The sequence below is a fragment of the Pleurodeles waltl genome, chromosome 4_2 (genome assembly GCF_031143425.1).
Source record: "Pleurodeles waltl isolate 20211129_DDA chromosome 4_2, aPleWal1.hap1.20221129, whole genome shotgun sequence".
NCBI lineage: Eukaryota > Metazoa > Chordata > Amphibia > Caudata > Salamandridae > Pleurodeles > Pleurodeles waltl.
In genome coordinates, this window is record NC_090443.1 from 13766390 (window position 1) to 13777605 (window position 11216).

Here is an 11216-nt window from a genome sequence, read left to right on the forward strand (position 1 = left end):
CATCAACAACTTCAAGTGGAAGATCAAAAGGGCTCAACTGCTGCTGCTCAATCTCCAAGCATGGAGGTACATCATAAACAGGTTTGTTTTAGGACCCTGCCCTGCTGCTGCGACAAGAGATTCTCCTGAAGGAACAACCTAATCTGAGAACAGATGCTCATTCCACGGATTTCTGGATCCACACACTGACTTGGGTCAGACCTCATTTCCTTCAGAACTCGGGGCTGGGAAAGGATCCTCAAAAAAGCGTACAGGTGTTCCAAATTCCACTCCACACAAAATGCATCTCAGTGCAAGATAGAGCATGGAAACTCCAACACTCTGAAGAGTCCCTGCGCCACTGCCACATGTAGCCACTATTTGTGATCCGCGAGGCACCGATAGCTGAGTTTGTCCACCCTGATGCTCAGCCATCCCACAGGTGGTAAACCACCAGGAAAATCCCTCGGCAGTCCACCCATGTCCAGAGGAGCGGTGCCTCTTGGCACAGGGTCCAAGAACCCACCCATCCCACTTGTTACCACACCACATGGTGGTGCTGTTGTCTGTTAGCACCTGTAGCACCTTCCCATTGATAGAAGGGAGGAAAGCTTTCAACGCCAAGTGGATGGCTCAGAGCTCCAGCAGATTGATGTGGAGGTGGAGGTGAGCCTTGGAAGGAGACCAAAGGCCTCTAATCTCCACCTCTCACAAGTGGCCACCTGAGACCAGGAGCGAGGCATCGTCACCACTGTCAACTCCAGGGCAATACTTGGGCAACTGAGTCTCACTAGGCGTAGGAAAACTGGCCTAAGAGGCAGCTGGCATTCAGTGAGTGAAGAGACAGAGGAAAAAAAACAGTTTGTGAAATGTTTCTATCCTTTTCAATTCCCTGTCAAGGGGAGTAATTGGGGATGAATTTAAGTGTATTCTTCGCACAAGTCATTTCCTTGGGTTTCGCTGATGACCCTGCAATTTCTGGTTGCCGTAGGACAAGAGTTGGAATTGAATCTAAAATAGAGCCACTTTGGGAGTGTGACCTAGAGGCACAATAAGGCCTTGCACCCTCTCAGGAGTTCGAAAGAGGTGGGACAGAGTGGAGTCCTGCTTGGACTTCTTACCCTTCTTCCTGGAGTTACCTGAGGATTTGGATTCAAAAGACGATCTGTGCTGGAGTGACCGCGGGAGCAGTACCTACCTCTAGATCTTGGCATGGGATCTTTCGGTGCCTCACCACAAAAAACGTCACTTTCTGGTTCAAATGGCCTTGGTGTGCATCAAGGCACAATCCCCGAAGGCCTTGCAGTCGTGGTCTGACACTAAGTACCACAAACCACATGTAGGTCAGTCACAGACATTTGTTTCTGACAATTCCCACATCGGTTGAACCCTGTAGATTTGGGTGGTGACATATTCCCTGGCACACTGTAGATTTTTTCCTGATTCTTTTTAGAAATTGTCTCAGTGAGATGAGGGGTGGCTCCAGATCCATGTCTGTTGGCATGGAAAGAAAGGAACTGATGGACCTGCACAGGGGAGACACAGATGTAGGGCCTGACGCATCACTTTGGGAGTCGAGCGACTTTGGCACAGAGCCGCATGACACAATCTGCTGGCTCACAGGGGTACTGCTTAAGATTTTCTGAATCCATACTGATGCCTGGTGAGCATTCAGAAAATGAGGAATCTGCAGTAGATGGCGCTAATAGAAAATATTTTTACTTTAAATATTAATGTAACATAATATTATATATTCATTTTAAATGTAGAAAAAAAGAAAAAAATGCTACAGCACTATTACCTTTATTTGCATTAATTCAGTAATCAATTTGTGAATAATAATTTTAAATTATTTTTCTAAAGTTTAAATACATAATAAGTTCCCCTTAAAGAAAAAATATTTAAAATGCTTTAGTAACTATTAAAAATGATATATAGAACTGAATATAAGTAACTTAATTACATTGTTTTAGAATGTTACATCAAATTTTAAATTAAAAAATAGTTAAACTTTTTAAAACTAAATAAAAAAATATACTATTTTCATGAACCTGACATTATATTACATGTATTCATATTTGTAACTATTTCAAATCAAGTACTCTATCCCTATTTGGTAAGGGACTTTATTTAAAGTCCCTGCACCCATTATTTTCTACAGAATAGTAGTGCTTTATCAGTGGTTGGCCAATTGGCATCTCTGCATGGGCAAGATACACATTGAAGATCACAAGGTATAGAACTTAATTATGTATTTTTTTAAAAGTTACATTAGATTTAACATTCATAAATGGTTGAAATATTTTAAAATTAAATAATACATTTGCACTATTTTCACACACGTTTTACGTTATTATATTATTTATATCCATATTTTCAACTATTTAAAATAATGTAATTTATTATTTCCTTTGGGGTTTTATTTAAAGTCCCTATCTCCATTAATTTTTATGAAATGGTGTTGCTTTACCAGTGGTTGTCCAGTTGGCCATAGTTGGGCTGAGATCTCTGCATGAGCAAGATACATATCGAAGATCCCAAGGTGTAGAACAAAACCCTCTGGGGCATCACAGGACAGGCCGAAATGGGAAAAGAACGTTACTTTTTTAGATCTGCCATGAAATCCCCTAGTGATATCAATAATCGCTGCTTTTTTACAATAAAAAATGAGAGATGGATCTCCACGTGACATATAAAGGCCCAGTGCAAAATGTAGCGTTCACCGATGGCAATAAAAAACTGTGCACCTAAACATTTAAATGAATAATGGAACCACACCACCTACCTTTCAGCATTGGAAAAAAAAATGCCTCTCCACAGCATTTGGTTGTACCTTGGTGATCGTTATAGGTATTATCCTGTACAATACTAATCTTCAACAACTAGCACATGCGAAATCCACCAGATCCGTAATACTATGTAAGCGGATGGCCTCAAACCCCATACAGAGCTCTAGCTTTAAGTGCTTTGACACAACCACAACAAAAGGTTTCAAGGTTTCATGACTAAACATTACATGCAATTCTAGTTCCTGCCTGTGATGTGTATAACTGACTTTGCTAAATATTATAACTTCTGTAACATGAAAAGTCAATTTTCTCTGTACGTGGTGCATTATCCTCTTCTACAAAGTGAATGATTTCTACAAACGTATTGTAACATTAATAACACACCTACTACCTCATGGGAGACTCTGAAGCAGTTGCCTACATGGGCAGCATGCTACACTGTGTAGAGTTCATGGTTGGAAGGAATTTGTAATTTGCTTATGTGGGAAGTGTTTCCATGTCATGCGTGATGACCACTCACGTGCTGTTATTGTTCTATGGGATGAAGCACTTCCATAGAAAGAGCGTTTTTTGTTTTGTTAATAGCTTTGGTGCTGTTTGACAAATCTTCACAATTCTTTCCAATAAACGTTCATCCACCTCAGCTCCTTCCTGGAAATCTTTGAGGTGACAACTTAACTGGGAGCAGAGATAAAGAGTGGGACCCAAGATACTTTTCTACATCTATTTTTTATGGGAAAATTAAAGGATGCAGAAAAAACGGCTGGACAAAATTGCACCAAAATCTGGCAGAAACCGAGATATTTCTCCACACACATATATTTAGATACATGAAAAAAATTAATTTCGAAAGTTGTGGTTAGCTTTTCAATCCATAACTTGTACAATGTAAATGCAAACCATAGCTCACACATTGCTTAGATTTTTCTAACTATATATTAAAGTGTAGACAATAACGCCCAGACACTTGGTCCAGCTCAATGTTGAGGGCCAAACCACTCCGGTCTTTTACTTTATATTGAGTAGTGCCTAGTTTAATGAAATAGAAAAGACTGTTCTGCAAGTTTTGTTCTGCAAGTTATGCTTTGAAGGTGAACAGTGTGATCTGCCAATCTATTGTCTGCTACAACCCCGAAATGGAATGAAATCAGTTAATCATTACACAAAGGCTATTCGACAGAAAGATTCAGGAAATGTTTTTTAAAGTAATTTTTTTATAGCATTGCTTGTGGTGACTTGCAATAATCACTGATAAGGCTGTGGTATATCATGTGCCGTTTCCTGCAGATCCAGTAATTATCTCGGAAACTCACAATTATTCTCGTGGAAACTCATATTACTCTTTGAAAAGTGACTACAATATATATTTAACAGAGATACCATCTCCCAGTCACATTATCATATTGGTAGTGATACATGTCACAAGCTTAGTCCCTCTTTCTGAGTCCTAGGTGAGAATTGGCTGATGAAACCTGGAAATATTGGCATGGTGTAACTTCGGATAGTTATATCAGCCGATCCCAAGCCTTCTCAGACGGAATGGTAGCTAACATGTAGTTTTGGTCTTACCAAGCTGTAAAATTGCACAGTACTTACTCTTTCTGCGTTTTCCAAATTCAAATTCCAAGTAATGCACAAAGGAATTAATACAGGCCAAAACCCTCTGAGCAGACCCAACTCAAAATTTCAATTCAAGCACAAACAACTTTTGTAGCCAATTTCAGACATCAATGGACTCGAAATAAGCTGTGTAATCATTTTTTGTCCCTTTTTCAACATTGTCTTCAGCTAAGTACTCAAATTAACTTTTTATGGCATATGTGTCGCTCGCATACCTTACTGTGAAGGATAGTTTTGGATCATTGGTGCCGATTAATTTCACTGCTCTGACCAAATGTTTTAAATATAGAAGTCCAGAGAGATTATACCCTGGCCTATCATGCACTAAATAATAAGCATCTTAAGAGGGAAACTTAGCTTGTGGAGCATTATTTTAACTAATACACGAACACCAAGGGCCAGATTGACCAAAGTGTCAGCCAAAAATGCTGCATTGCGTGACAGGGAGAGAGCTGGACAGTCCCATATCTACAGCGATATGGCACTCTCCTCCCACTTCCCTAGCGCCAGTGCAGAATTTTGCTGCAGAGCACCAGACACACACCTTTGTGACATGGAATTATAACTGGTGTCCTCCTTATCATTGTTGAGTTCAAGTGTAATAGAAAAAGTTACTTACCTCTGCTGGCGATATTTCTAGAAGATACTCTATCTTCCTGCTGATTCCTCACCTCTTGAATATTCTCACAGACGTCATACTAATCTGGAAACGTTTCTCCTCAACTGTAAGGGGAGCAAACTCCATTCAATGCCGGGAATTATGTCCCCTGTGACGCAACCCTATAAAGCGATGACGCTGTCATACCGAAGTCAGATCCTCATCCATGTTTTTTTTTTTTTTAATCTGTATATAGAAATATTATTGGGTCAGAGAAGTAACAGTGACATCTCAACCATTTTTCCGCACCTTCAGAACAGCAGGATGAAAATGACATCAGATATATATGTAGTGCAACAACAGGAACACAGAACCTTATTATGTTGGCCATCAATGATACCATTGCGCCAGTTTGTAAACCCTTGCACCACATTATACCCGCACCAGGTATAATGTCTGCAAGGGAGGTATTCCCCGACAAGGAGGCCCTTAGAAATGGTGCAGTGAAATCTAGAAGATTTCACTGCGTCATTCTACTGTCAATTTTTTCACGCCTGCTCAGGGCAGGCGTTAATGTGACGCTGTCCTTTGTTCTATGGGCCTCCCCTCGCTTTGCTGGACATTTTTTACACTAGTCCAGCAAACAGCCCCAACTGCTTCAGAAATTCTGACGCAGCTGTACTAACGAGCACCATGGCGTACTGTATTGTAAATACAGCACTACCATGGTGTTGTTAGGGGGGTGCAAGCAGACTTGCGCATTGTGAGAGATGCACCAGTTTGTAGTAAATGAGGCCCTAAGTTCTTTTGGAGTGTGCTCTAATGCCCTCTGGTGGCTCCCTTGGGGCCATGGCATAACAGATAATAATGTATAAAGTGATCCACCTAGAGAAGGTCCTTTACTGCATTGCTTTTCATTGCATTGCATTGCTTTTCTTTTCTTGCTGCCTACATAGTTTATATGAAGCTGTCTGTGTAGCCAATTTGAAAGCTCACTGTTCTTTTTGGATCCAGTCTGTGCAGCCCCTCTTCCTTTGTAGGGTGATGTGGGGAAAAGAAGGAAGAAAGAGTGACTGAGATGGAATTGAATGACCATCTTCCTGAGGAAAGTAGCTCAGTATCTGAGAGCCAACTTGTTGCCGCAAAACATTTTGGAAGGAAACTGGACACTGAGTGCTTGCAACTCACTGACACACTTGGCCAAGAAAATGGCAGCTAGAAAAACTGTATTAGTGGTTAAAAGTCGTGAAGATTAACTGTGATGGGGCTGAAACGGTGTTTCCACCAAATAAGTAAGAACCAGGCTTTAATACAACTTTTGGTATCACAGAAGGAGTGAGAGGAAACATATTAATCAGACCTTTCAGGCCCTTTCAGGAAACAAAAAATAATGGGAGACTTGAAAACAAAAGGTTGCTCCGGGAGGTAAGGTTTGAAAGCTGACAAGGCGCCTGGATACCCATTCACCATTCCTACAGCACTGCATTCAAGGGCCAAAGAAAGTTGGAAGTTGAGGATGTTAGGCAGCCGAGCTTTCAAGGGGTCAATGTGGTAATCTGGGCTCCAAGTGACAAACCTGTACTTCCTCCTGGAGTATACAGATTTGGTGGAGAAGTGATAGGCAGATAAGCTGACATCCACCAAGTCATTAGGCAGGTGCAAGGCATTCAAGTGCCCCTGCTCAATCGCTACACATGAAGGTGTACACTGTGGAGATTTGGGTGGAAGACCTGCTACTCTGGGAGTAAAGAGCCACCCAAAAAGGCAGATGGACCAGGAGAAACAGGGAGAAGTGATGAGGGTTTGTGTATCACACCTTTTTTTACCAATCCAAAGCCACCAATATGACTTGGGCCCAGTCCTGATGGATCTTCCTCAGAACCTGAGGAACCAAGGGTGTGAGAGGAAAGGCGTAGTGAAGACAAAAATTCCACAAAATTCCACGTTAACAGAAACATGACTTTCAAGTCTCCTTGCACGGGAGGCTGGGGGACACAGAAATTCGGACAATGTGAACTAGAACGAGTTGCACCACTGATGAAAGATGCTCTTCACAACTTCTGGGTGGAGATACCATTCATGGTTCGCAAGATGAATCTGACTCAGTTGTCGGCCCTGGTATTCAGTGAATGCGCCAGATGATTTGCCACCAATCATATTCTGTGGTTGTGTGCCTAGGACCAGCACCTCAGAGGTTCATGACAGAGACTCTGGTATACTACTCCTGCATGGCTTGTTCTTTTACCCCATTTCTGTCATGTTGGTTGTCAATGTTTGGACTGACCAACTGCAAAGGTAAGGGAGGAATTTCTTAAGTGCTAGGCGAAACGCACTAAGTTGAAGCAGACTGATGAGGAAACTTTGCTCATTTGATTCAGGGGACCTCTGATCTTCACCTCCTTCAAGTGAGCCACCTACCCTAGATTGAAGGCATTCATCACTACTGTGGTCATAGCTGGGGGGGCTCGCAGGACATCCCCCTGGAAAAGTTCTCCTCCACACCCTACCAAGCAAATTCCCCAGCAGCGCCCCAGGGTCCCTAATCAAATTAACAAGATCCATCCACCAGGCTAGAGCCCCTGTCTGCAGGGGCACCATTTGCAAACTCTCATGAGCCAGCAAGCATGTGTGTCCAGGAGGATGCAAGAAGCTAGCAGACCAAACAAGCAAACGATGCACAGGACCTCAACCTAGCAATTTCCTGGAATCATTAAATTAATGCAGGGATGTCTTGTATCCTTTGTGTAGGTGGAAAGGTTCAACACATCCTGGTATCTGATACTGCCCCTATGAACAGTAGGTGCTGACAGTGCTTCAGGTGAGATTTGGGCACAATGATAGAAATGCCCACTCATGCATCAAGCTTGCAGTTGATTGCAGGTGTGACAACTCCATCTGAGGAGTCCTGTCTTTCAGAAGCCAGTCGTCCAGGTAGGGAAAAAACAGAATCCCTGACCTCCTGAGATGGAGTGCCATCACCACCACCATCAACATTTTTAAAGACCTGTGGTGCTGATGTCAGGCCGAAATGAAGAACCACAAATTGTTAGTGAGTTGTGCCCACCCCAAAATGCAGGTACTTCTTGTGGGACTTCAAAGTCAGGTGTTGGACCTGCCCCCTTTTGCAGGGTAACCCTCAAACTTTTTGCCTCCTTCCTCCTAGTTGTTCTGACCAGTTTTTGTTGGCTTTAGGACTCTGGGCACCTTACCACTACTAACCAGTCCTAAAGTGCATATGCTCCCTGTGTAAATTGTGTTGGTGATTGGTTTATCCATGATTGGCATTTCTGATTTACTAGAAAGTCCCTAGTAAAGTGCACTAGAGGTGCCCAAGGCCTGTAAATCAAATGCTTCCAGTGGGACTGCAGCACTGATTGTGCCACCCATGTGAGTAGCCCTGTAAACAAGGCTCAGACCAGCCCCTGCAGAGTGTCTGTGTGCAGTTTTAACCTGCCAATACGACTTCGCAAGTGTACCCACTTGACAGGCCCAAACCTTCCCTTTTTATACATGTAAGGCACCCCTACGGTAGGCCCTAGATAGCCCCATGGGCAGGGTGCAGTGTATGTTAAAGGAGGGACATGTACTGATGTGGTTTACATGTCCTAACAGTGAAATACTGCCAAATTTGTTTTTCACTGTTGCAAGGCCTATCTCTTTCATAGATTAACATGGGGTTGCCTTTAAGTATCCTTGAAGTGCAGTTTCCCTTTGACAGACAATAGAAATATGGAGTTTGGGATCTCTGAACTCACAATTTAAAAATACATCTTTTAGTGAAGTTTTTTTTTTAATTGTTAGTTTGAAAATGCCACTTTTAGAAAGTAGGCATTTTCTTGCCTAAACATTCTGCATATGTATTCCCTGTCTGGATCAGACTGACAGTTGGGCTGTTTGTGAATCCCCTCTAGACAGTGACACAAAGGGATCTGGGGTGTAGCCTGCATATCCAGATGGGCCATCTGAGCTAGAGTGGAGGAAGGAGTGGTCACTTACACCTGAATCGGCTGTGCCTGTCCTCACACAATGCAGTCTCCAACCCCTTGGTGTGAGTCTGGAGCTGGGCCTGGGCAAGGCAGGATCTTGTGAACAACAGAGACTTTCCTTTGAAGTTTGCCTACTTCAAAGGCAGAAAGGGGTATACGTAGTGGACCCAAACCCCTAGATTTTTAGATTACTTCTGGATTCAAGAGGACCCTCTGCCAAGGAGAAGAACTAAAGAACTGGAGGAGGAGTACTGCCCCTTTGCCTGAGATTTGCTGGGTTGGCCTGCAGTTGCTTGTTCTGCCTGAAAGAGGAGAAAGACTGGACTTTGTGGTATATTCCTTCTAGTGAAGAATCTCCAAGGGCTTGGATTGAGCTTCCCTCCTGTTTTGAAGTCTCAGGGCCATCAAAGGCTTCCTCTGCCAGCACCTGGACTCTCTGCTGAGACACCTGCCCTGACAAGTGGTGCCCTATCCAGTCCCTGGGCCCCTGAGAGGTGAAGTTGGCAGAACAAAAACTGAAATCCACACACAGAACACCGTGCAGGGAAAAATTTCTACGCACTACCTACAACGTGGCTGAAAAACGACACGCCACCCACTTCGTGGTGAAAATCAAAGCTCCACCTGCATCGCGGCTGGGAGATTGACACATCGCACCCATTTTGAGGCTGCTGATAACGACACAAACCCCATGCAGCTTGGTTTTCTAACACTGTGCAACTGAATTTCTCACGCATCATCACTGGGCATCAAAATCAACGCAGGCCTGCACGGACCAGAGGTGCCTGTCCGGAAATCGACGCATCGCTCTCTTGCGGGAAAGAAAAACAACGCATCGCTGACCCAACCAGAGAAGGAACGACGCAGGGCCTCACTTGAGAGTAAGGAATCAACACATTGCTGACTTTTCTGATGCACGCTCACCCGTGCAGCTTTATTTTTGACGCAAACCAGTTACTTTGTGTAAAATCAACATTTCCATTATTTTCTTTGGAGTACAACTCTTATTCTTTTGAAAATTCATATTTTGACTTGTATATGTTGGATATCTGTCGTTTTGGTCTTGTTTGATTTAGATAAATATTCCCTATTTTTCCAAACTGGTGTGGTGTCCATTTTCTAGTGTTTTCAATGTATTACTGTGTGTGTTGGCACAGATACTTTACACATTGCCTTGAAGATAAGCCTGACTGCTTGTGCCAAGCTATGAAGGGGGTGAGCAGGGGTTATCTTAAGTGTATATCTCCTTTGCCCTGACTAGAGTGAGGGTTCCTGCTTTGACAGAGTGCAAACTGAGTGCCAACCAGAGACTCATTTCTAACATCGAGATATAGATATATGCGTCCTGTAAGTCTCATATCGCAAGTGCCAAAAGAGTGTGGGCAAGGGACAGCATATTGAACTTCTTCATGCACAGGTGCAAGTTCAAACCTCTGAGGTCCAGGATCGGAAGGAGACTGCCATCTTTCTTTGGAACAAGGATGTAACAAGAGTAACAACCTTGACTGATCTTCTGCTCTGGCACCAACTCCATACCTCCTTTTTGAAGCAAGATTAACACCTCTTTCTGCAGCAGGAACAAGTGTGTGTGCAAATGGTCCATGGAAGGAGAAGGATCCCAGGGAAAAGATGGTTGGAAGGATATAGGGGGTGATTCTGATTCTGGCGGGCGGCGGAGGCCGCCCGCCAGAATTCCGCCCCCATTATACCGCTCCGCGGTCAGAAGACCGCGGAGGGTATTATGAGTTTATCCCTGGGCTGGCGGGCGGTCTCCAAAAGACCGCCCGCCAGCCCAGGGAAAAACTCCCTTCCCACGAGGATGCCGGCTCGTAATCGAGCCGGCGGAGTGGGAAGGTGCGACGGGTGCATTTGCACCCGTCGCGTATTTCACTGTCTGCCAAGCAGACAGTGAAATACTTGTAGGGGCCCTCTTACGGGGGCCCCTGCAGTGCCCATGCCAATGGCATGGGCACTGCAGGGGCCCCCAGGGGCCCCGCGACCCCCCCTACCGCCATCCGGTTCCCGGCGGGCGGACCGCCGGGAACTGGATGGCAGTAGGGGGGGTCGAATCCCCTCGGCGGCGCAGCTTGGAGGATTCAACAGGGCAGCGATACACTGGCGGGAGCCCGCCAGTGTTGCCGGTCTGACCGCGGCTTTACCGCCGCGGTCAGAATGCCCTGCGGGGCACCGCCGGTCAGTCGGCGGTGCTCCCGCCGACCCTGGCCCCGGCGGTCTAAGACCGCC